This window comes from Cornus florida, unplaced genomic scaffold (assembly GCF_030987335.1).
Source record: "Cornus florida cultivar Cherokee Brave unplaced genomic scaffold, ASM3098733v1 CherokeeBrave_3.0.0_Hap2_Chr01, whole genome shotgun sequence".
Classification (NCBI taxonomy): domain Eukaryota; kingdom Viridiplantae; phylum Streptophyta; class Magnoliopsida; order Cornales; family Cornaceae; genus Cornus; species Cornus florida.
In genome coordinates, this window is record NW_026775571.1 from 65,612,762 (window position 1) to 65,639,890 (window position 27,129).

At 38.0% G+C, this 27,129-nt stretch overlaps 1 long non-coding RNA gene across 2 annotated transcripts; it reads left to right on the top strand.

Moving 5' to 3' along the window:
* The first annotated feature begins 680 nt into the window (after positions 1-680).
* Positions 681-27,129, top strand: LOC132299632 (uncharacterized). Of its 2 annotated transcripts, none has more exons than XR_009480158.1 (3): positions 681-815; positions 25,609-25,688; positions 26,485-27,129. It is a non-coding gene; the product is annotated as an uncharacterized LOC132299632 (long non-coding RNA). The 2 variants fall into 2 exon arrangements; XR_009480161.1 differs by having other exon boundaries at positions 26,712-27,129.

Here is a 27,129-nt window from a genome sequence, read left to right on the forward strand (position 1 = left end):
TTTAATTTTTATTGGAGATTTTTTTTAGAATTGCTTTGGTTTTGTACTTATATATTTATAATATCAGTTTCATATGGTGAAGGAAAATGGGCACTTGGACGAAATTCAGAGAGAGAAAGAGAAAGAGAAAGAAAAGGAAGATAAGTTTGAAATGGTAATGAATTTTGTGGGGTCCATTAGTAGATTTTTAGTGGGAATGGATTTGTTTTATGCAATTGAATTATATATATATTATATATAATATGCATTGCTTTTGTTAAGGAGTAGGTTAGCCGCATGTGGGAAGAATGGGTTTTGATGTTTTCAATTTGTGGGGTCCACTAAGAAGCTTGATGTGGTTTTGTAAGCATTTATATATATATATATATATATATATATATATATATATATATATATATATATTGCATCTGCCTTGAGATAAGAAGAACGTGTGCTGCCAGTCGGAAATTTAGAGAAAAAGAAAGAGAAGAAAAAGGGAAAAAGAAGAAAGAAAGGAAAAAGTAATGATTAGTGGGGCCCACGAAATTGTTTTTGTGGCTATAAATTCTTTGAACCTAGTCCTTCACGTGGGTTTTATTGGCTGACATTTTATTTGCGTGGTGAGCGTTTTTGTTGGGTGTCAGTGGAATTGTCTTTATAAAGAAACTGTTTTGCAACTTTGGTAATGATACAAGGAGAAAGAAAAATAGAGGAAAACAAAATGAGCCGAGAGAGACACAGAGAGACGAGAGTTTGCAGAGAGAAGCTGCGAGGTTGCAGAGGAGGCCGGGAGCTTGAGGCTTTGATGATCTAGTGAGGAAAATTCCTTTTCCAAGGTAGAGGTGTTCTAATACATAAATTCTTGTACTTTTGTGAGTTTTCTTGTTTAATTTAATGTTAAGCATGCTCAATTTGTATAATCTCTTGCAAAACTAGTTTAAATGTTGGTTATGGAACACATGATTACTTGTTACTTTTTGTGTAGTGATTATATATACCTATGTGAAATTAAATTCATGTTTTTAAATGCTTAACATGTTAAATTGATGTTGATTGAAAGAATGAGTTATGTGTTTTAGAAAATTATGTTGGATAGTATGTGTGAAAAATTTATTGTTGAATTGATGATTTGAATCATGGAGCATTCTTGCATCCATTGGTTTTGGTATCTTTTTGGGTCGCTACACATATCACTTAAACATGAAAGTCACATGGAGATAAAATTCATATATATAACATCATGACAATTTTTCAAGAAATAATCACAACTAAACATATCATACTTCAATTATAGGGGAATGAATCACAAAAATCAAAGAGATTGTAGATTAGAACACCCCTATCCAATCTAAACAAAAAGCCCCAAATCAGCCCAAGAATTCGAAATCCCAAATGATGGCCAAACAACACTTTGCTCCAATCAAAACGAAGATCTCAACGCGTTCATTAACTTTACCTTAAGTGGCAAAATCAAATTCCAAATGGAAGATTATAAAATCAAGCTTTATAATTTGTGATTTAGTTAGAGAAAAATGGGTTTCATGTAGGAGAGAGAAAGAGGCTGCGTGAAAAATGAGAAAAATGAGAGTCTACTAATGGACTTTAGGCCATATACAATGATATACCATAATGGTGGGTCTCATGACTTAAAAAAATATCTCCACTAACATTAACTTATATATATACACAAATCAAAATACAACCACTAAATTAAACATACTACCATGTAAAAATGTATCAATTAATAATGGATGAATTGCAATGAACCCAAATTAAAATCCTCGTGCTCAACGACTCCGGTAACGGGTCCCATCTAGGTCCTCCCAGCCTGAAAAACGAAAAAATGCCAAAATAGTAACCAATGCATTTTCAAGAGTCCTAAACTCAAGGAAATGCCCCAACCAACTCTCAAACACACCCGGCGTCCAGCACGCAAACGAGACAAGATGAAAAACATTCCGAAAAATCAAAAAATCGCAGAAAACGAAGAATAGAAAAAATTGAGATCATTACAATTTACCCTCCTTAAAAAGATTTCGTCCTCGAAATCTACCTTCTTTAAAGAAAGAGGCCCACAACCACAGACTTTCCCAATAAGCACCTCATACGACCACAAGACTATGAGCTCACCAACCTTATTGCCTTTGACACTGGATGTCAATAGGCAATCACACACCACTGCCACTAAAACACAATGCTCACCACCCTATGAGGATACTCATCACTCATAACATTAAAACACAAAACCAACTAGACTCTACACCCGACTCAAAACGGACATCGGTCCACTCTACACTGCCACGCAAAGCATTTGGAGCCCGAAAGAAGAACGGGCATGATCCTTGAACATGAAAGCATCCGATCTCAGTTTATCCTTTAAAAGACACATAAAACCCCATACAAGGAACCCTGTCCATCTCACAATTAATCTCAACTCAAAACTACACATCCCTATCGGACCAAGCACTCGCAATCTAAGGCATAGCTATACCGTCACATATCGGTACAAGCGACAACCAACTGCACCATTTGACAATCATTACACTTAACAACCTCAAGATAACTAAACAACGAATATCCCAATGACTATATAATCATGAGTCACCAAAATAATAAAATGTACTATCCTATACCATGGACACAAATCCTCAAAACAAGATCTTCAATAATCAATGATCATATCGCAAACCCTTTATTGGGCACTTGGTCTTACCTAACACACCTTGTCAACATAGATAAACCACCTGAATCTACACTGTCACACTGACATAATGAACAGTATAATGCTCTCACTGTCCCTAACAAAATGAAACAATCATTGACCTTTGACCAAACATCATGTTAAAGAGGGACTGATTCAGGGGAAATAGTTGGCCAAGCAATTCTCATCATCGATCCGACCTCAACACAGACGTCGTTTCTGTCCTCAGGTCTAAACCTCAAACACAATCTTACATAGTCCACAAGACAACCATGAGATCCATTCACTATCAATCCATTACGCTACATAATCCTTAACAACTATACAGTCACATACCTTGATCGGTTTAAGACTCGATCTATAATAAATCAACCCTTTGCAATAGCACAAATCATTGTAAAATAGGGCTACTGCACGGGTAAGTCGAACCACTGGGACTGCTAGTTTATGGCAACCAAGGTCTTTAAATTCACTTTTAGTTTGATGAAAGGGGTATAAAGTTTTGATTGGTTTGTCACATAGAATTTAGGAATTAAAGATTGCATAAAACAATATTTGCAAGGTAATTAAGAGAAAAGAAATTCTAGGTAGAGAGGACTAGAGAAGTGAATCCACTACCTATCCTATTAACATGCTAGTTGAGATTAACTTGGGGAAACAACATAAATATGTGACCATGGAATGCTACAACACAAAGATTGCTACATTCCTTCAAGAAATTCATGAAATCAATGGTAAGAATAATCTATCAAAGTTGCACATGCTTGAACTACCTAAATTAGTGTGTAGCCTTGGACATGCTTACTAAGCTAGAGATTATCAAGCCTTCAGTCACATAATAGGAGCACATGAAGTCAAGAGTCAAGAATAGTCCATCAAAGGGGGTCCTAAGCTATGGAATATCAAGATTCTCATACAATATGCCAAGAAACCCATTTCACAAACTCATTTCCATTGTCACTATGAAAATATAAGCCATACAATCATGAGAAAATATGATCTAAGACAAGATAATACATTCATCATAATCATTTATAAGAAATTAGATTCATTACATCAAGTGTAACATCTAGATTGCGAAGTAATCACATATATGCATCATTTTCCCTAAAATAAACTAAGACTAGAACATGCTTACTAGAGAGGGCTTCATCACCTCCCTAGATAGGGAGTTAGTTGCCCATGGATGCACTAGAGGAAGGAGAAAGGATGAAGAGTCCCTCCATTTTCATGCTTAGAGCTTCAAGAAACAAAAATCCTCTCTTTTACAATTTTTCTCTCTCTAGAAGCTTGCCAATATGTGAGATCCCCCCATTCTAAGCCTCAAGCCCCTTATTAACACAAAATAATCTCCCTCTACTCTATTTTCGTGCCCCAACAACCCTAAGAGAAATCAGGACCACAGAAAAGGGTCAAGGGGACAACTTTCAGCACAAATTCAGGGGCAGTTGATCTGCTATCTACAGATCAGCGGGTGCCCGCTGGTGTATGACATCCGAGGATGGCCACTGGAATGTTTGGCGGGCACTCGCAGATCTACGACGGGCGCCCGCGGTGCTTGCTGGCAGGGGCCCGCGAGACACAACGGGGCCCCGCGGTTGAAGGAATGCTCCTGGAGTGTTTGGCGGGCGCCCGCGAATCTGCGGCGGGTACCCGCCGTGCTTCGCCTCAAACCCTTCCCTCCTTTCTTGAGCCACTTTGGATCGGTCCGTTTGACGCGGTCTTGATCCTAAGCACTATGCCGCAAAACTCACACACTTGATTGAATCAAGCAACTTGACCAAAATGATGGTCCCCAACAATGACATGCTTTGATTCTTCAAGAGTTTGTCAAGACCGCTCTTTTAACCATTTTCGGGGGAACCAACCTAAAAGAAGACGGAAATAAATAGATAAAGCTAAACTATACATTATAATTAACTAATATACTTAACTAATGCAAATAAGGGCACTTGAATATGCAATATTCGGCGCTTATCATACCTCCAAACTTACATTTTGCTAGTCCCATAGCAAAACCAAAATACAGAACCTAACAAAAATGACAACATTTGAAATGCTATCAACATGCATCAATCATGGAGCAAGAAAATACCTACAAAGCTCAAATGTAACTTGGAACAACAGAAAATTGGAGACAGACTCATTAAGCAGACTACCTTGCATATATAAAGCCTTGATATAACAAAATGGCTAAACATGCTTCAACTCTCATGCATCAGCATTATAGTCTATATAAATACTTCAATTGTCATTTCTTAAATAGAAATGAACTCTACCTTCATTGAAAGTGAACCGGATTCCCAATATGTGGCTTTTACCCTCTTTTTCCAATCTCAAGAACACAAGCCCTCAATTCATTGAATTACCTTTTGAATGAGGTCTCTAAGGCATGACTTTATTCACAATACAACTTTTGTTGCTTGCTAAAAATTTATTTATTTATTTATTTTATTTTATTTTATTTTTATTTTTATTATTTTTTTAACATGATACGTATTATGGTCGTGCAATGCCGAAGTCCCTTAAACTTTCTAACCAACCCATGTAGTAAGCGTTAGGCCAGTAACTCCCAAACCAGACGACTTTAGGGTGCTAAGTGAGAGACACTCCTAGGACTTAATAACTTGAGTTGGCAAGGCTACAAACTCCAACGAACCATATTTATTTTTTTTTTTAATTTTTGTGAATGACCGTGCAATGTCTAAATCCCTTAAGCTTTCTAACCAACCCATGTAGCAAGTGTTAGGCCAGCAACTCCCAAACCGGACGGTGACGAAACGGGCCGCTCCTATATACAGTGAATGTGCGATTCAAGAAAAGCCTTTTAGGTCAAGTTTAAATTTATAAAAACCACTACCAACACTACTACTAAAGTAGCAAGAGTGAGTAGGGATCGTCCCAAGGGATTATGGGGAATGACCAATGTCATGGAATCACAATTAGGGCTAGTAGGTCGAGTGATCAAACAATTGGTTGGTTGGTTGATAAAAGAGCAACTAAATTAAACTAAGTAATGGCAAAAGAGTGCAATTAAGAGTAAGAGAGAGAGAGAGAGATCTTACAATTTAGAGATCACCACCAAGCAATGCATTTCTATATCATTGACAAGTGATTAATGAGGGCAAATAGTGAGTTGCAATATTGGTATGTGTGTATTTGGTTGATTCTACAAGTAAGGATGACTAGTTAAGCATGTATTGTCTAAACATCATGTGAAAGGCACAATATATCTAAGCAATGAAGCATATATTGTCTAAACAACATGTGAAAGGCACAATAAATCAAAACAAGTCATTAATCCTTTCATTAAGCTCACAATCCAAATACATCACAAGGATAGAGACATATGCTAATTGCATTCAAAAGCGTGGATCATCAAATAACAATCATAGATTGTCCTCCCATTTAACACTACACTACAACTACACTACATCTACAATACTAGCATGAAAATAAACTAGGGGAGAGGCACAATCCATCAAGAGATAAGTATGAACCATCAAGAGAATCACAAAAGCATTCTTTTAAGCATAATGTTTTGACAATCTCCAAATCTATAGCATCAATACACATAGACATGCATCAATAACACAAAATCTAGAGATAAGCACATGAACATCTATTTTAGCATACATAGACATATGGATATAATGAAATGACCAATTGGAAGCATTAAACCACATAAATCATTGGATAAACAAGATCTATATATATATCGAAGTGTCAAAACATCAATTACAACACTAATCCCTCAATAATACACAAGATTAAGATATAAAAAACATGTTTAGGGCTAACTCTAGCCCCAAGAGGATGTCAAGCCACTCATGGTGATGATGCTCCAACCCTCAAGGGCTAATTCCATGGTTGAAATCTGCTCCTTGTTGATGAAAAGTCTCCAATGGTGTCTCTAGCCTCCTCCTCCTCTAAGCTTCCTCTCCAAAAGATGATATGAAAATAATCTTGGCTCCCTCTTGTAAAAGCAATCATTATCCTTAAATAGGTAGGTTAAAATGACACCCAAAATGAGCTGGGGTCGTGCACACAATATTCCCTAATGATTGGATAAAGGACAACTTTCAATGAGATGGAATTTTAACTTTTTCACACTGGAGGAAGTTCGATCGATCGAACCTTGAACTTGGATCGATCGAACTTAGGCTGGATCGATCCAACTAGCTGAGCTTTTTGGAAAAAGACAAATCCAAGATATTTATGCGAAAAGGACAAAAGTGGTTAATGGGTGGTACAGCTATGGATAGGATCAATCATTTGAATAAGGACAAAAGTGTTCAATCGATCGAAGGATAGTATTGGATCGATCGAACTTTTGGAAATTTATGCTTTTGGGCCAAGGCTTGGATCTATCTTGAAGTGCTGAGATTGATCATTGTTCGATCGATCGAACCTTGAACTTGGATCGATCGAACTTAGCTGCTTGCCACTTTTGGCTTCATTTGCTTCCTTCTTTCTCCACTTTGCTCCTTTCTTTGATTAATCCCAGAATTGCTTCAATTAAGTGCCTGAAAATGGTAAAGTATGATAGATAAAGATACTAGAATGCCTAAGCTTAAGGGGTTTAAATATGCACTTTTCAGTACTCATTAGACGGCTTTAGGGTGCTAAGTGTAAAAACACTCCTAGGGCTTAATAACTTGAGTTGGCAAGGCTACGAACTCAAACTGGTCATTATCATTATTTATTTCATTACAAAATAGCCCCTTTTTTCTTTCTTTTTTTTTTTCTTTTTTTTTTTAACATATCAAAGGTATCCATTCATTAGGGTCATCAATTCACATCAACTGTGTCAAGGTCAAGGTCAATTAGGTTACATACCTCACAATTAGGTTTCTGATGTGCATCTATGCAGTGTGAAGCATAAAAGAGTAAGAAATTTGACGAAAATCTAATTGAAGCATTTATACAAACCATCGTGAATTAACATGATCATTTCAGATTTTTCTTTTATTTTCAAAACTAACTTGGCTTCTACACACAAAGTATTAAACACATGTTCAATTTACAATGAGTTCCATGATTACACTATCATTACTTCCAATAAAATGATTTTATTAACTTACATGAATCAAGTTAAGGTCATGCGAGCAAAAATGTAATATCCAAAAATGTAATATCAAAAATGCTTACAATGCACCTCCAAACTTAAATGTCATATTGTCCTCAATGTGAGAAGAAAAAGAAGGAAAAGGAATAGAAAAGAGGGTACATAGAATAATAATACCAAGTGAAGGAGGAAATTCAGTGGCGGTGCAAAAAGAAACCACTTTGTGAATTCCAGAAGCATGCCCCCAAACTTGATTTCAGAAACCTGTCAAAAGACATCTATACACGGCAAACATCATATGAATCCAGACAAAAATGAGTAGAAATAACTGCAATTTATTTATCTTGAAACAAAAATCCATGGAAAGTAGCAAAAGATTTGCAGTTATAAGTTCAAAATAGGAACTGGAAAATAAATGCCAAAAACGGCCCCAAAATAAATCAAAAAAGTACTACTGAAAAGGGAAATAGATACTAAAATTATAAAATCACTCCATCATCGGAGTGGAGGATGATCCACCAGGTGCACCGGGAGCACGGTCAAGCAATGTCTGGAGCATGCCTTTCAGAACTTGCTGACTCTTCTGAGTCGCCTTAACAGTGCTCTCTATGCTTTCGAGGCGCATGTAAAATGCATCAAAGCAAGCACTAAGATTATAATAATGAGCTTGGGTCATGATAGGCGGTGGTGGCACAACCGGGGCAGCCGGAGCAGCGGGGGCATCATGAATAGGGGAAGCAAGAGCCATAAGGGGAGCCGGCGCACCCCAATCCAATGCATTCCCATTGCGGGCCTGACTGGACGTTTTAAGCTGGACAGTGCTTGACTTCCAGACCCCAAGGTTGAAATCAAACACGTCCTTCTTTTTCTCCTCATGGCGCGAGGGCTTGAACCCTGCATTTTTGAGCAGCCGGGTGACAGGATATGGAAATGGAAATGCCCAAGTGATGGTGCTGCTCGACCTGACCAAAATTAATTCATTGTAAATCTTGAGAATTTGGTCCCAGATAAGCTATGGGACACAAAACCAATGCTCCTTTTCAGCGGGATAGAGGGTTTGCAGAAAAATCCCCTTACGCTCGGAATGGCCCGGCACAAAAAGGACGTTTTTGGCCAGGACCGAGTCCAGAAACCACAGTCGGTATGACAAGAATGATTTATTGGTGCTTGTGGTTCGATTGCAGGTGTGTTGATTGTGGCAAATCTCCCTCACAATGTCCGATAATGACAGCTGAGCTGGAGCTTCAACATGTAGGGGTAGGCCCGTATCATCCACCGGCGATGCCAGTGGGCAAGCTAAAGCCGCAGCAAGATCATCGAGAGTAAATTCGAAAGCCTCGCCATCAATGGTGGTCTTGATGATCTTCGACTCCACATAGGAATGGAATAAGTTTGAGAAAAACAGGCGGACCACACGCGAATAGTATACATTAGCACGTGGCTTAAAAAGAGATTTGAGGCCACGCTCCCTCAATTCACAGACTGCCCATGCCATCTCTGGATTATTTTTGAAACCATTTTCGATGTCGAATTTGGCTTCGGTTTTGACTGGCCAATCAGCCCAATTTGGCATGAGAGGCACATTGGAAGGCCCCTCGGATGAGCGAGCACACTTTGAAGATGGTTTGGGCGCCATTTGAGTTTAAAAACTGGTTTAGGAATTTTGTCTAACACCTGGTGTGCACAAAAAATTAGGAAGAGAGACAAAAGTGGGTTAGAGATAGAAAAACCAATAATTTTGGACCTGCAATCAACAATATACAATCCCAAACAATTGCAAATTTTTTACAATATCAATCCCATCCTCCATTGATCCAAAATTAGAAAGAAAGAAAGAAAAGAGACTTACCCAACAATGAAATACCCCTTTGTTTGGTGGGGAATAATGGAATGAGGAAGAGGAAGGTTGATGAAGGATGAAGATGGATGAAGATGAATGAAGAGATTGAAATGAGAGTGAGATGGGAAGGGAGAGATGTGGGGGTCGTAGGTTGAGAGGGAGAGAAGGAAGGATTATAAGAGGCAAAATGGGCTTGTAAGCCCATTTTAGAATAAGTAGTGACGGGCGGCAGGCGCCCACGGGAGCTGATGAACCTACTGCCCTAAATGGCGGGCGCCCGCGAAATTCTGGCCGGCGCCCGCAGGAATGCCGAGCCACTGCCTGCTTTGGCGGGTGCCCGTAGGCCTATGTAAAAGCTGCTTTTTGCAGTAAATCCTGGCCTACCAAGGCCGGGTTGGGATCGAAGGCGACTTAACATGAATTTTAAAGCTCTAGGGGGTCTTAGTAATCATGCGGAACCTTCGGAACTGGAGTCGGTGCTCAAGTGCACAAGCGAGAGCCAAGAGATCCGAATGTCATTTGAATTTTGGATTAGACGAAACAAATGCCTGAATGAGCTTGAATAATTCCAGAAGTGGTACAGGGACCTGAAAATGATGAAGAAAACCAAATGTGACCGCAGGAATGATAAATGAGATAATTCCGGAAAAGTGCACATTTTGGTTAAACTTAGCAAATTCCCGGAAAAATTCTTTTTTATATTGGCACTTGGAAGAGGGAAGCTCAGAAGATGGAAGAATTACTTCCCATGAGTGCTAAATTTAACGTCGATAGCTAGACGAACCAAGATCGCGCATTAGTCCTCGTAAATTGGGTCCGTTAATAGGACTTTATCTACTTTGTGGATAGGGACTATGCTGTCAACATAAGGCTTAAGCCATTGACCATTAACCTTAGAGAGAGATCCATCGGTAGGATCTTGAAGTTCTATTGCACCATGAGGAAAGACGGAAGTGATGATATATAGACCATCCTACCATGAACGGAGTTTACCGGGAAAGAGTCTCAAGCGAGAATTGAAAAGCCAAACTTTTTATCCAAGGGCAAAAGACTTGTTGACAATGTGCTTGGCATGAAAAGCTTTAGTCCTTGCCTTATAGATTTTGGCATTTTCATACGCATCATTCCGAATTTCCTTAAGCTCATTGAGCTGCAATTTACGAGTAGAGCCGGCTTGTTTGAGATCAAAGTTGAGCCTTTTTATGGCCCAATAAACACGGTGCTCTAGTTCAACTGGGAGATGACAAGCTTTACCAAAGACAAGTCGATATGGTGACATGCCAATGGGCATCTTATACGCTGTCCAGGAGGCCCAAATCGCATCGTTCAGTCTTAAGGACCAATCTTTGTGGTCCGGTCGAACTGTTTTTTCCAAAATATGCTTGATTTTTTGATTAGAAACTTTCACTTGACCACTCGTTTGAGGGTGGTAAGGTGTGGCAACCTTATGAATGATAAAGTATTTAGCAAGGATGGATTTGAGATAACGATTTTGAAAGTACGATCCGCCGTCACTGATGAATGCCCGGGGTGTACCAAATGACTAAAAATGTTGGATTGAATGAATTTGATCACGACTTTATGATCATTGGTTTTGGTAGCCTCGGCCTCAACCCATTTGGACACATAATCCGCCGCTACAAGGATACACTCATAGCCATAAGAAGATGGAAATGGCCCCATGAAGTCGATCCCCCACACATCAAAAATTTCAACAATTAGGATGGGAGTAACGGGCATCATGTCTTTCCTGGACATGGATCAGAGCCTTTGACATTGCTCACATGACTTACAGAAGTTGTAAGCATCCCGAAACAAGGATGGCCAATAAAATCCGCTTTGAAGGACTTTGTCAGCGGTCTTGTTGGCACTGAAGTGTCCTCCACAAGCAAGAGTGTGGCATAAATTTAGGACACTTGTGGTTTTGGTTTCAGGGATGCATCGCCGGATGATTTGGTCCCGGCAATACTTGAACAACTCTGAATCTTCCCAAAAGAAATGCTTGACTTGGGAAAAGAACCGGTCTTTCTCTTGTTTGAACCAATTGGACGAAATATTTCCTACCGCTAGATAGTTGACAATATTCACAAACCAAGGGAGACTTGAATGGGAAATCTGAAATAGTTACTCATCCGGCAAGGAATCACGAACCGTGGCAAATTCAGACGATTTCTCAATGAGTAAGCGAGAGAGATGGTCTGCGGCAACATTGTCTGTCCCTTTTTTTATCCCGGATCTCAATGTCAAACTCTTGGAGTAAGAGTATCCATCAAATTAGGCAGGGTTTGGTCTCTTTTTTGGCGAGCAAATGCCTAAGAGCGGCATGATCCGAAAAGACAATAACCTTGGATCCAAGAAAGTAAGAATGGAATTTATCCAAGGTATACACCACAGCTAGCAATTCTTTTTCAGTGGTGGTGTAATTTAACTGAGCATTAGAGAGAGTTTTGCTAGCGTAATAGATAGCATGCGGAAGCTTGTCCACACACTGGCCCAAAATCGCACCCAATGCATAATCGGATGCATCACACATGATCTCAAATGGAAGAGACCAATTGGGTGGTTTCATGATTGGGGCAGATGGGAGAAGAGAACAGAGCTTCTTAAAAGCTTCCAAACAGGTTTCATAAAAATTGAACAGAACACCCTTGGCAAGAAGAATGCACAAGGGCCTAGAGATTTTGCTAAAATCTTTAATGAAGCGGTGGTAGAAGCCGGCATATTCAAGGAAGGAACGGATTTGACTGTTGGAATTGGGAGGAAGAAGGTTCGAGATTAACTCAACTTTAGCCTTGTCGACCTTAATTCCCCTCTTTGAAATGATATGTCCTAAGAGAATGCCTTCTTGGACCATAAAATGACTCTTTTCCCAACTTAGAATCAAATTTGTCTCCTTACATCTTTGAAGCACAAGGGATAGATTTTAGAGACAGGAGTCAAAGGAAGATCCAAAGACAGAAAAATTATCCATGAACACTTCCAAGATTTTTTCAACCATATCGGAAAATATGGACATGATGCACCTTTGGAAAGTTGTCGGTACATTGCATATCCCAAAGGGCATGCGCCTATAGGCAAATGTTCCAAAGGGACATATAAATGTGGTATTCTCTTGATCGTGCGGATCAATTGCCACTTGGTTATAGCCGGAATAACCATCAAGTGAGCAATAATAGCTTTGGCCAGCTAACCTCTCTTGGATTTGATCAATGAATGGGAGTGGGAAATGATCTTTCCTGGTGGTAGAGTTAAGTTTTCGGTAATCAATGCACACATGCCACCCAGTGGTGGTGCGTTGTGGCACAAGCTCGCCCGCTGAATTTTCAACAACGGTGAGACCAGATTTCTTGGGAACAACTTGAGTGGGACTTACCCATTTACTATCAGAGATGGGGTAGATGATTCCCGCATCTAGTAGTTTGATCACTTTTTCATGACCACTTCCTTCACGTTAGGATTCAACCGGCGCTGCACCTTTCTAGAAGGTTTGGCGTCATCCTCCAAATGAATACGGTGCATACAAATAGAAGGGTCAATTCCTTTCAGATCAACCACTGCCCAACCAATAGCTTCTTTGTGCACTTGTAGCACTGCTAAAAGGCTATTTTCTTGATCTTTTAAAAGGTCCGAAGCAATGATGACCGGAAGAGTTTAACTTACACCAAGAAACACATATTTGAGGTGGGTCAGGGGCGGCTTTAACTCAAGTTGTGGTGGAGATTTCAAGGAAGGGGCCGGAGGAGTAGTGAAAAGCTGAGGAAGTGGTTCTTTTGTCACTTTCCAAGGAGGACAATTGATGATAGCATTAATGTCAAACAAAGAGTTTACTTCTTAGATGGATTGGTTAATATCAAAGTTGGAGAAGTCAAAGTGTAACATGCAAGTTTCCAAAGGATCTTTGCTTAGAATGAAAGGAAAAGATTCTTCGACCACTTCATCTACCACATCAATAAGAAAACAATCATCCTCTTCCGAAGGATGTTGAGTGGCATGGAAAATGTGGAGCTTGAATTACAGATTTCCAAAGGCGATGTCTGTCACCCCGGTTTGGCAATTAATTGAAGCGTTAGCCATAGCTAAGAATGGCCTACCGAGGATTACGGGAATATACTTCTTTGGGTTATGGACCGGTTCGGTGTCAAGAACCACAAAGTCTACCAGAAAGTAAAATTTGTCCACTTTGATGATGACATCTTCACAAATGCCCCGTCGATGCTTGACTGATCTGTCGGCAAGCTGTAAGACCACAGAGGTTGGCTTTAGATCTCCTAACCCAAGTTATAAATAAACTGAATATGGAATCAAATTTACACTAGCTCCCAAGTCAAGGAAGGCCCTCTCTATCTTGCTGTCGCCAATGACACACGAGATAGTCTGGGCGCCTGGATCCTTATACTTTGGAGGAGCACTATGTTGAATGATTGCACTCACATTTTCAGTTAATCTTACCTTCTTTGGCAAATAATTTTTGGAAGTGCGCTTTTGAGTGCACAAATCCTTGAGAAATTTTGCATAGGGAGGGATTTGCTTTATAGCATCCAAGAGAGGTAAGTTGATTTTTACTTGCTTGAAGACTTCCCACATGTCTTGAATTTTACAATTTTTGTTCCCAAAATGTGTCGACTCTTGGAGACGTTGAGGAAACGGAACCTTAGGCTCATAAGACGTCTTCACATTTAGGTTGACAAGCTTGGAATTCTCAGCATTAGACTTTGGATTTTTAGGAGTGAGATTTAGATTACAAGAGCAGAGATTTGGGTTTTTGGAAGGAACGATTGTTTCTTTCCCTCCATCAACCTTGTTGTCCACAACTTGGCCACTCCTAAGGGTGGTGAGTGCTTGGACTTGTTCATGAGTAGACCCACTCGAATGAGGGGTTTCGTCAATCACATGCATCCCTCTAGGATTCTCAAATGGTTGAGCGGGAAGCTTCCCCTTATCTCTTTAAAGAAGTTGGTTCATTAAAGTAGTTATTTGTCCTGCTTGATTTTCAAGTTTTGCAATGGACTGAGTATGAGAATGAACCATTTGGAGAGTGGGCTACAATGATGTCAACAGTTTCTTGTTGGATTCTATCATTTGCTCGTTTAGAGATTCCATCATTTGCTTGTTTGCAGCGAGAATTTCATCAGTTGGAAATGCAAGAGGTTGATTGGAGACATTAGGATTATAAGGGGGACGGTAGCTTGAAGAGGCCTGAAATGGCCTATTTTGAAATTGAGAAAAGGGCTGGTTTTGTTGCCCTTGATTTTGAAATTGTGAATTTTGTGGGACTTGTTGCCTCCACGAGAAATTTGGATGATCTCTGCATCCTGGATTATAGGTATTTGAATAAGGGTTGTTTTTGGGCCTGGAAAACATCGCATTTGCTTGCTCTTGAATGGGATTAGGAAATTGCTTCGGTGTGGGGCAATCTTCCGAGAGATGGAAAGGACTCGTGCATGATACACATACCGCACTTGCCGAATTTTGAGACAATGAAGGAGAGATGTGTGGTGCCATCAATTGATAGAATTTATGAGCTATGGCATCCACTTGAGAGGATTCTTCTCGCATTGTTTTTGGTTGACAAGAGTTGGTGTTCTTTATATTGGTTGAGGTCGGAGCACTACGAGAATTATGTTGCAGTGAGTTTTCACTCAAGTTCTTAAGTAGGGTCCATGCCTCAGCCGCACTTTTGGACATGAACATCCCTCCACATGATAAGTCAACCATGAATCTATGGGTATCAGTTAAACCAGCATAGAAAGCTTGCACCAATTGCCATTTTAAAATTAGGTGGTTCAGGCATTTCTAAGGAGGTCTTGAAGTCTTTCCCAAGTCTCATGAGGTTGTTCCCCATCGCTTTGTGAAAAGCTAAGAATGGAACACCTCATTAGATTGGTTTTGCTCACTGGATAATATTTTTTAAAGAATTCTTGTTGCAATTGAACCCATATAGTGATGGAATTTGCAGCAAGGAAGTTCAACCAATATTTTGCCCTTTCTTTTATGGAGAATGGGAAGAGATGCAAATGGAGAGCATTGTCAGGGAAGCCCCTCAGCTTGATGGTAGAACATATTTCAAGGAATTCATCAAGGTGCTTACAGGGGTCCTCATTTTCAAAGCCATGAAAAGATGGAAGCATTTAGATGATGCTAGATTTGATCTCATATTGGGCTGCCTCAATGTTTGGCATCGCTATGCAAGAGGGAGAGGCATAAGTTGTAGGGATGAAATGGTCTCTTAGAGTCATAGGAGCATTTAGAACTTCAGCCCTATCATTATGGATCCCCTCATTCCCGACATTTCCCTCATTGTTGGCCATTGTATTAATTTCAAGATCAAGTCCTCTTAAATTTTTTAATTCCCTAAGGTTTCTTCTAAGAGTTCTTTCAAGTGAATTTATATCAATTGGCACTTTAAGAGTAGGCAGGGATAGTAACCTACGACCCAACATCAACTACACAATTCACAACAAACATGATATCCCTTCACCATCACATCCACATACGATGTTCCCGTTCTCCTCAATTATCAATCAGGACAGAAAAGTAAATGGCCACGACAAGGACCGATGCTTTGTAATATAGACAAACACTAAAATAGCCTCGACAAGGGCTCCACAAGCTAAGTATCTCTAAATTATACACATGCAAGATATTCACAACTTTGAAAGTAGAACTTCGAAAACTTACCCGAAGTTGTCTAGACTTACAAATTTGCTAGCCTTCGCTCAGTAAGCCTTGAGTACCTAGAATCTCACTAGAATACATGAAACACAAATTAGTCGAAACCAACAAGAAAATATCCACAAGAACACAATATTCACAATCAAACCAAAGTTAATCCTAAAGCCTCGATTACAAAACCGTTTGCAGTCCCCGGCAACGGTGCCAAAAACTGATCGATTTAAGACTCGATCTATAATAAATCAACCCTTTGCAATAGCACAAATCATTGTAAAATAAGGCTACTGAATGGGTAAGTCAAACCACTGGGACTGCTAGTTTATGGCAACCAAGGTCATTAAATTCACTTTTAGTTTAATGAAAGGGGTATAGAGTTTTGATTGGTTTGTCACTTAGAATTTAGGAATTGATTGCATAAAACAATATTTGCAAGGTAATTAAGAGAAAAGAAATTCTAGGTAGAGAGGACTAGGGAAGTGAATTCACTACCTACCCTATTAACATGCTAGTTGAGATTAACTTGGGAAACAACATAAATATGTGACCATGGAATGCTACAACACAAAGATTGCTACATTCCTTCAAGAAATTCATGAAATTAATGGTAAGAATAATCTATCAAAGTTAAATAATGCAAATAAGGGTGCTTGAACATACAATATTCGGCGCTTATCATACCTACTTTAAAAATCCCAATCATGTCTTAATCCTACAACCCATAACAAGCTAAAAGCAATATAACATTAAATATTACAATCATCAACCAACCCAAAAGCCCTTCGATCACCTCATAACACCCATACCAGGTAAAGAACTATATAACATCATTCGATTCAATTCTCACCTCATCAAAACACGCAATATGAATATCTCCTACCTGAAACCTCAAAACCAAAATTAATCATTCCCATTATTCCTCAACAGAATCACATATTCACTTCTTTAGTTACTTAATCCCCAAACAACACCAATACTCATCCTTAAGACACTACTCAAATCAGATATCTATAAAAACATCCGAGTACATGACTCACATCATATCGCTTAACCATCCTCAAACTTACAATTTACGACACACCTCTAGCCATCACTGCTAGTACCAAACACTAAAAATGCACAATCCCTATTCGGCAACTCGTGCCTCACATACCACTGGTCGAAACCACTCTCAAAATAAGCACCACCAAGACTAAAGACCCCACCTCCCTCCGTGGGAGTGAGTCGACCCAAACAACCAAACCTTTATAGGTGAACTCTAACAACGTAACAAACCACACATAGGTCCGTCCATCCGCAGACGCGTACAACTCCTAAATGGAGAATAAGACTTACGATAAACAACGTCCTTGTCAATACTAGAACAAATAGAAAGGGTAACGAATCCCGCTCTCACAAGAGACTAACGACTCGTACTTGAATGCACTCAACACCCTGTCACACACTACTCACCAATCGTCTAACCGTGGACACCCAATCTTACCTGAGATGAAATGAACTCCTTACACACAAGGAAAAGAACTAACCGGATATCCATATAGAACTACAAACACCAATCTAGGCAATTTCGCCACTAACGGACCGTCATACACAATCAACACCGGAACCTCGCATACGCTACCCCACAACACCCATGCTAACCAAAACCAATCAGATAGAGCACCAATTGCTTACAACGTATTAACACTAGGAACAATCACAGTACGTTAGACACCACATCCCATTCTATCTAGAATTTGTCACTCCCAAGTGACAACTTCTAAGCCATAAAAAGACACTTTACCACCCATTCCATCTCTTCCTTCCCAGGCAATATTGCTTCGATTACCTTACACACAAGACCCGTGACCTCAATCACAACAACCTACTGACTCGTCAAAAGAAAAAGGTGCCTATCTGGCAACATCATCCTCATTGGCTCTAAAGACTAAACCGTCCACAATCGCCTCAACTGGTGCATAATCCCATCATCTACCTGGTGCATAATCCCATCATCTACCTGAAAACACACAATAAACAACTCATACTCTCTAATCCACCCTCGGATCATACCTTAAACCATTCTGCTCATCAATACTAAGACATCACGTCATAACGCCTCTACTACCATCATCCTCAAATTATAACTCGAACTCAGGTCCCACCGACTCAACAGGCTACTGCCAAGCGATCTCCATACAAGCATCCCTAGGATAACACCATCACAACAAGAAAATATGCCTTACTTTCGATACTCCCTTCAGTAACCATTATATACTGCCAGAAAAGAACCTCCATACGGCAATGCCATGCCGACAAATCCTAAAGGAAAAATGAACACAAAAACTAGAATGCTCAACATCCAAATGTCTCATTAAACCACCTACAACACAATCAGTCATTAACACTTAATCGGCTACTCCGACCATTCTTCCCAAGACAATCTACTTGCCTAAGCAAGAAAACTTCACACCCTTGGTTCAACATCATTACCTCCCTTCTTCACCATTCCTCAGAACACGTTTTGCCTCGATAAAGTCAAATGGGACTACCAGCTAAGCCTACGGGATCACCCTCGTCCTAATCATTTCAAATCGATAGTCTATCTCTTTGATCCTCAAACACCCAGCACTATTAACTGATACTCCAAACATACCTAGAATACAATTCCATCCTACAACTTCTAATTTCCAAAACACAATCTATTTGGTACACAATACCTATCATCTATCACTCCATTCGCAAACGACCAAGCACTTCCTTACTACCTACCTTATCGTACAATCCTGCACTACACAGCTAAAACTGACCACTATACACCACCTCGAGACTCTCTCAATAACCGTGCCAACCCATAACCCGGCTCATCGACTGAGCCAAGCAATCGTCTCACTGAGAGTCAATCACTCGCAACACACTCCCATAGCTCTATGGAATGGGAATCATTCTTTGATAAACTAGTCTCTAAAACAGACTCTAACAAGATCACAAAATGAACCACCTCTAACCATCGGTCACCAGCACTGGCATGACTTCAGTCAATGCCTGCGCTACCCTAGATTTACAGAGTCCAACAAATCGCCTCAACAATTAAAACCAACACGCACCAGTGCACTCGAAATGTACATCCATGATCCCTAAACCAAGCTCAAAACTTTACCAATCCCTATCGCATCTCTCACAAACCAGTTCGAAAGGAACCTTCATACCAAACTGTAACGTAAGCCACGAACACTAGCCTCTAAAAGTTATACATGCCTCATGAAAACCTCACATCGTACATCTGACCCCCACGATCACAGGAACCCACGCACTAACACATGAAACTCATACGTCTCACCCTGGACGTCACACTATGCCATACGCAATCATTCAAAAGTCGTGCCCCAAGCACTACACCCTAAAAACAATGAGAAAACTAAAGCAACCATGCACTGAATAGCTCAATCCAAGAGCTAAAAATCCTAGCCATTCGTTCGATAAGAACTGGAACCCAAACAACCCTGGAGCAACCGAGCTCCTCGCCTGCTCAGGTCAAAACTCACACAACCATCAATGCCACAACAAGCACCCTACCGTACAAGCAACCATCCCGTACCTAGCCGTGTGTACACACGTAAACACACATACATAATAACCATACTCTATACCATGATACAACCATGTCCCATCATTTTAAAAAAAAAAAATTTAAACACCCTATTTTTCATTTTTTAAAAAAAAATACTCGCATAACCTTGCCTAATAACCGTCACAATACCACACGAGATATGCTTGCACCTACTGTGCTCACTACTTGCCAATACCACCTAAATCACACTTGTCATCATATCATAATTAATATGTTTTTAATTATTTATACATTTCATCTTTATGGCCATATAACACACATTTTAACAATTAAACACATAAACATGTGAACACTTAGCAAATAAGTATGTCTTTTAAAACCGTGAACATATAAACAATTAAGTAAGTAAGTATGTTTCTTAAACAGTTAAGCAGGGTACGAATCGCTAACCAGGTCCTTACCTGAACCTGATGTCGTCTAAGGGCACTATGGTTAATTCCAACGTCAATACACGATATACGTGCCATCTCAAGGCTTATACAAAAAAAATGAGATCACAAATACAAAAGATGTCGAAACAGTTCACTAACCCATTCAAACTTGTGGAGGAGCGTTGTCCGCCACTTCCTTCCCGTGACCTAAAAAATGTAATAATATGATGGGGTGAACCAGCCACTCAATAGGAAGTGTCTAAGACACACCTCTTTCGACCCCGTGAATCCACATAAGGTATAGAGTACAAGTAACGCGATCATGCTATTAGGGAACATTTCCACAATAACAACTAAAATAAGTGTATACACCTGCTATCCGACCACAATTACAGAATGTATGCAATGAGATGCAATATCATGCCAATGTCGCTCCCTATTTTCGAAACAATTCTGTTTCACCTTTTTAAATTGTTAGTGCAGTCCAACCCATGGCAACTCCGTGGCATCACGAGACAAGGATTGGCTAGCTATCCCTAACCACATAGTAACTTCAAGGCATCGCGGGCCTAGGTAGCTCAACCTCGCTAGGGTCTCTCCCTAACCTCTCTAGACCATATTAATGCCACGGACCACTAGGCAACTCCTAGGCGCTCGAGTTTTCGTAAACCATTTCAAAACATTTTCCTAAAAATAATTTTCATTTGCTTTTCAAACATTTTTTCCTTTTCCTTCCCAATGGAATGCATGAATGCTTCATGCTTCTCAAATTGCCATAATCTCATACAATTTAACCTTAACAATATTCCATACCAATTAAGGAAAATTCTCACAAAATTATAGCATGCTTATTATTCACGAATTTTCAGCTACTAAGCATTTAAAACATTAACTCAATCACTTAAGCATGCTTGTCATATCAAATCAACAACTAATACACACACGTATCACTTAAACATGAAAGTCACATGGAGATAAAATTCATATATATAACATCATGACAATTTTTTAAGAAATAATCATAACTAAAAATATCATACTTCAATTATAGGGGAATGAATCACAAAAATCAAAGAGATTGTAGATTGGAACACCCCTACCTCAATTTAAAGAAAAAGTCCCAAATCAGCCCAAGAATTTGAAATCCCAAATAATGGCCCAATAGCACTTTGCTTAGATCAAAACGAAGATCTCGATATGCTCATTAACTTTGCCTTAAGTGGCAAAATCAAATTCCAAACGGAAGATTAAGAAATCAAGCTTTATAATTTGTGATGTAGTGAGAGAAAAATGGGTTTCATGTAGGAGAGAGAAAGAGGTTGCATGAAGAATGAGAAAAATGAGAGTCTGCTAATGGACTTTAGGCCATATACAATGATATATCATAATGGTGGGTCCCATGCCTTAAGAAAATATCTTCATTAACATTAACTTATATATATACACAAATCAAATTACAACCACTAAATTAAACATGCTACCACATAAAAATGCATCAATTAAAAATGGATGAATTGCAATAAACCCGAATTAAAATCCTCGTGCTCAACAAATCCAATAATGGGTCCCACCTAGAATCTCCCAGCCCAAAAAATGGAAAGATGCCAAAATAGCAACCAATACATTTCCAAGAGTCCTGAACTCACGAAAATACCCCAACCAACTCTCAAACACACCCGGAACACCCCATGGTGTCCATTAAACTATCAATGAATCGCAGAAAATTGAAAATAGAAAAATTCAAGATCATTAAACTATCAATGCCCCTCTTCTTCTCCTCTAGTAGTGAATAAAATCCTATTTTTATAGCCCTTGAAACCACCCCAAAATAGAATAGGAAATAGGAAATCTTCCAAACTCAGACTCTAAAATTCGTGTCGTCTTACATCCCAGTTTTGACATAGTAAACTTCCTTTCCATGAAATTTTTATAAAATACGAAGTTGTAGAGTTTCGAATTTCCTTTCAGCCACGCGGAATCTAACAATCTTGCTCAACTTGAACGCCTACTCCATGTAACAAGCTTGTTTCTTCACTTGCCAAGCTCTGAAGCTTTTCCAAAGCGAAGGAAACAACAAACTCTGCCATTATTTTTCTTAAGGATAAGCAAGTATGAGCTCTGTTTTGCTTCTTTGGTTGAGATTTTAGAAACAATAAAGTTGACATCAGGTCAACCTTAAGTCATTTAGGTCGTGTAGTGGTGACTGGTGGGTGGGGGCAATAACAAGTTGCAATTAATTCTTTTTCTGTAGGTATATTTGATTAAGTTTTTTTTAGAAAGTTCTCCTATCTTAGAAGGAAGAAATCATACTATTTAACGGTGAAAATGATTTTTACATCGAGTAATTGCTTTAATTGGTCAACTATACAAGAAATAAGAGAGTGAAAACCTCCACTTGTTTGTATTTCGTATGAATAATCAATTAAAAACATAATTCATTGCAACTCTTCTGCCTTATTTATGGTTTACCCCCATAAATAAGAACAAGTCTTTTTTTTCACATTACATATAAAGTTTGGTCCAAAAATTCATTTTCCTTCTAATATGTTCTTAAAGAGTTGCTTTCAATGGTGCCTCTACAAGTGTGTGAACTCAAATTAATACATTGTGTTTTTTTCCTCTTAGTGGGACATTCCCGGTTTCTTCCTTTTTCTTTTCTGTGATTGTTGTGCTTTTTCCCTCTCATTCGGATATTCTTAGTTTCTTCTTTTCACTTTCCCTTGATAATTAAGATTAGTCTTTTTTTTTTTTTTTTTTTTTTTTTTTTTTTTTTTTTAACTCTGTTAGTTTGTGAGTACTTTTTCATCTTTTGTTTTCTTTTTTGAGTAATAGTAAATACTTATTCTAGTGATAGTGAGTTCGTTGCTCTACCTTATTTTTTATTAAAAAACCATTTTGCAGTATGAAAAGAGATGAGTGAAGCCAAGACCCAACAAAGAAAAAGGTTGTTTGCAACTTGGTAGGAGTACTCTCAAAATGGATGACTCTTATGGGACGTTATTTTGCTATGCTCTTCCCTCTTTTTTATTTTATATTATATATCCCGGTAAACGAGGGGAGGGGGGACTTAAACATGGCACACGGTAAATTAGAGGGACTTAAAACATGGCACACTCGTTCGGAGAGTTGGACATTCTACTAACTAATTGAAATGAGTGATCGTTTTGCCTATTTACCCAAAAGTTCAAACTGTTGAGTAGTGCTGCATACCCATCCATTTATACCCAATCACTTTCCTATCTGGATCCGATGTAGGACAAATGACCTTTATTACATTTTCCCCTACCCAAACCCATGCAACGCCCTTGTTATAGTCGGACCACACTGCCTATCTGGGGTGAATACCCAGACGCCCTCCGGGTCGGGCGCTTGGCGTGACACCGGATCAAGGATTGGGTCTGGCTTTAATACCAACTGAAACAAGTGGTTGCTTGCCCATTTATCCAATAACTCAATCTGTTAGGTAGTGTTACATACCCATCTATTTGGACTGAAATCCTCTCCTGTCAAACAGGAGATCGATTCCCGTCTGTTCATACTGTAGCAGTAGTAAAAAATAAAAAAATAGTGTTCTAGTAAAAATAGGTATTATGAAAATATACAATATTAAATATATATATATACACATATATACGAAATCAGAGTCCTTCACTGTTCAATTTCAACACCAATTTGCAAATTCAATTTGAACATCCCAAATTTCAACGTCATTCTTCTTTCTTCTTCTCTCCCAAAATATAGAAAATATATATATTTCCTTCAAAGAAAGTCAGAGCTCTCCATCCCTTTCCTAACTTTTCTTCTTTCCAAATTTACAGGGTTCTTTCCAAAGGTTTTCTTACAGGGTTCTCTCCAAAGGTTCTCTCCATCTCTTTCCAAACTCAGAGGTTTAATATGATTGAATCGTATTAAATTCTATTTCATTAGTTTTGTTTGGTAATTTACAAGTTCTTTCCAAAGGTTTGAGAAGAGGTTCTTAAAGGGTTCTTTTGAAATGTTCTCTCCATCCCTTTCCAAACTCAGAGATTTAATATTATTGAATCGTATTAAATTATGTTTAATATTATTGAATCATAATAATTTACAGGGTTCTTTCCAATTCGTAATGGTTGTTGACAATTATGATCGGTAATTATAAATAAGTTAACATGGTTATAGTTTTAAACTTCCAATCTAAGATCTTAGAATAATTTTTTCATTATATTCCTGTAAGGTAATGTTGTATACAATTTGTAATGGTAATCGAGAATTATGATTAGTAATTATAAATAACTTAACATGTTTGTAGTTTTAAACTTCCAATTTAAGATCTTAGATATGTCAATAAACCTATGAGGAGATATTGTAAATAAATGATTTAAAAAGATAGTATCTTTTATAATTGTTCCTCCCATTGATTTGCGTTAAATATGTTCTAGCTTGTTAGCTATATACTCCTTTTGTTGTTAAGGAACTTTCATTATCTCAATTTTGGGGTAAGTTATCATCTATGGTCAGTTGGAGGAAATTCTTTAACTCTTGCAACCGTTGGAGTTTTCTAAAATTCTATTTTAAAATTTATTTAGTTCTTGCTTGGAAACAAAATTTTTACCATACATTCCCTTCTCTGCCTAAAGTCTCCCTGTAAAATTTGATAATTTTTGAACAGGTGGATATTTCTATAAAAATCATTGATTATCTGCTGCCCAGTTTTTTTTATCACAGTTTGGGGACTGATTTTAAGAAAATGATTTGACTAACTTCCTAACATCGTTAAATTATGAAACTTTCCAATTTTGTTAGTTCTTGTTTCTAATTTCTAGAAACAAAGGTCGCTTTATCGGCTCCATAAACGACCAAGCAAGCCAAAGTTCGACACTTGGTGGGATTTCAGTACAAGCTATGAAAACTTTCTTCCTTCTAAAAACTATTTTCATTGGTGTATTTCCAGTATCCGGGAATGGCTCAGTCACATTTTACTCTAAGTCTAGCTTCTAAAGAATTTAGTTTTCCTCGTTCCTATAAAAATTGAATTTTCTATCATTTTTTGTATAACCACTGAGCAAAATTTTTCTTTAGTTGAGCACTGCTATTCCAATTTTTGCTTTTAACCTTATTAATCGCATCCTATGGTCTTGGGGCGTGATAGGTTTGGTTCTCATCTTCCAACATGTCTCATTTACTTGTCGATTTTTATTTAGATTGTTTAGAATAAATATTTCCTATATACCTTTGTTTCATTTTCTACATTGAAATTTTCTATGTTCCATATCTCTTTCACAGTGGAAATAACATGTTACTAATGTATTTTATAACTATATAAATTTTTTTTTTTTTTGGTATATGAAATCCAAAATTTAATAGGTTAAGAGCTCAAACTCTTTTGTATAGGAATCAAAGGAAGGTACAGGAGTTAATATATCAAACATCACTATGACTTTCCATGCTGAAGTATATGGACTCTTCTAAAGGTATTGACCCTTTACTAGTGTAATATTTATTCATTTTTTTTTTTATTTTTCCAATGTGATAGTCACATATATGACGTATGTTCATGATTATTATATTCTTTCTTTTAATTTTCCTGAGCATTACTACTGAACCACAATTTTTTTTTTTTTTTTTCTACTCTACTCTCTTTTATCATCACCGCTTTCTATCCTATCCCTCTGTGAGCACTACTACCTTGCATTACTTTACACAGTAAAATGAATAGTTTGTTTTGGTTGCTTATTCTTCTATTATACTAAGATTGAGAGGTGTTATTAAACTGAATAATACTTCATCATTCATAAATTTTTGTTTAGAGTAACAAAGCAGTAACAATAGGAAATTTGTTCAAACAAAAAATGTTTTAAGTTTAGCCGATTCCTACAATTCCATTGCCAAATGATAACCAACCCGCATTTTTTAAACACAATTATAGTCTCCAAAGATTATGCTTGATATGGATCTAGGTCATCACTAATTATTTGAAATTTTTCAATGGTAATAGGGAGACAAATTGGTCTCTAGACCTTTTATACATGTAGACTATTTAGAATTTTGAAATAGATCTGGGTCCTCATTAATTGTAGGATGATAATAGAATGATCGACATGAATTCAAATAGACATCTTATACATTATAACTTAAACAGATTGATGTGTCATTGAAATTCTGGAATGCCCCAGTCTAGAAGAAATGTTCCAAAAAGTAATTTTACTTCCATTGACTCATTTATTTTTCCTACACTTATAGTTCTCTCATTTGTTTTCTGATTTATAGTATGGAAATGCAAGAGCTTCACCTCAAGTCACTCCTAATATTCAACCAATAGAAAATTTAGAAGGATCAAAATGTGAATTATTACATTGGAGTGAACCAAATGTAGTTGTTATTGAAGTTATCGATTCTACGAACAAAAAATCATGTGTGGATGGTATTCCTATTAGAACCGAATGTTGGAAAATCTGGGTCAAGGTTGTATTTGATACTGATGTGACCTTATATAGGGCGTGCAAATATTACTTGTACCTTCTACAAGCTAAGGGAGAATAGTTTCATGGCCCGCCAAGTTGGTTAGAAGAACTTAGTTTCAAAGGTAATGGTTTTATATTAAATATAAATGTGTTGATTTATACATTTATAAATGCATATAATTATATTTTTTTATGTATAAGAGTTTGAACCTTTGTCCCCATTTTCATCTTCCTCTCTTTCGCCTACTTCTTCAAGGCATTAATGTGACAATTTAATGTAATAACTTGTCTTCTTTCTTCCATTTTTTTTTTTTTTTTTTTTTTTTTGGCAGAGTGTGATTGTAGGATCAATTTTTGCCATATATGTTATGTTCTTATATATGGTAATGTAACATAATGTGAGGATTCTTTTTTCACATTGGAGACATGTATAATTTGTGATATTGAACCA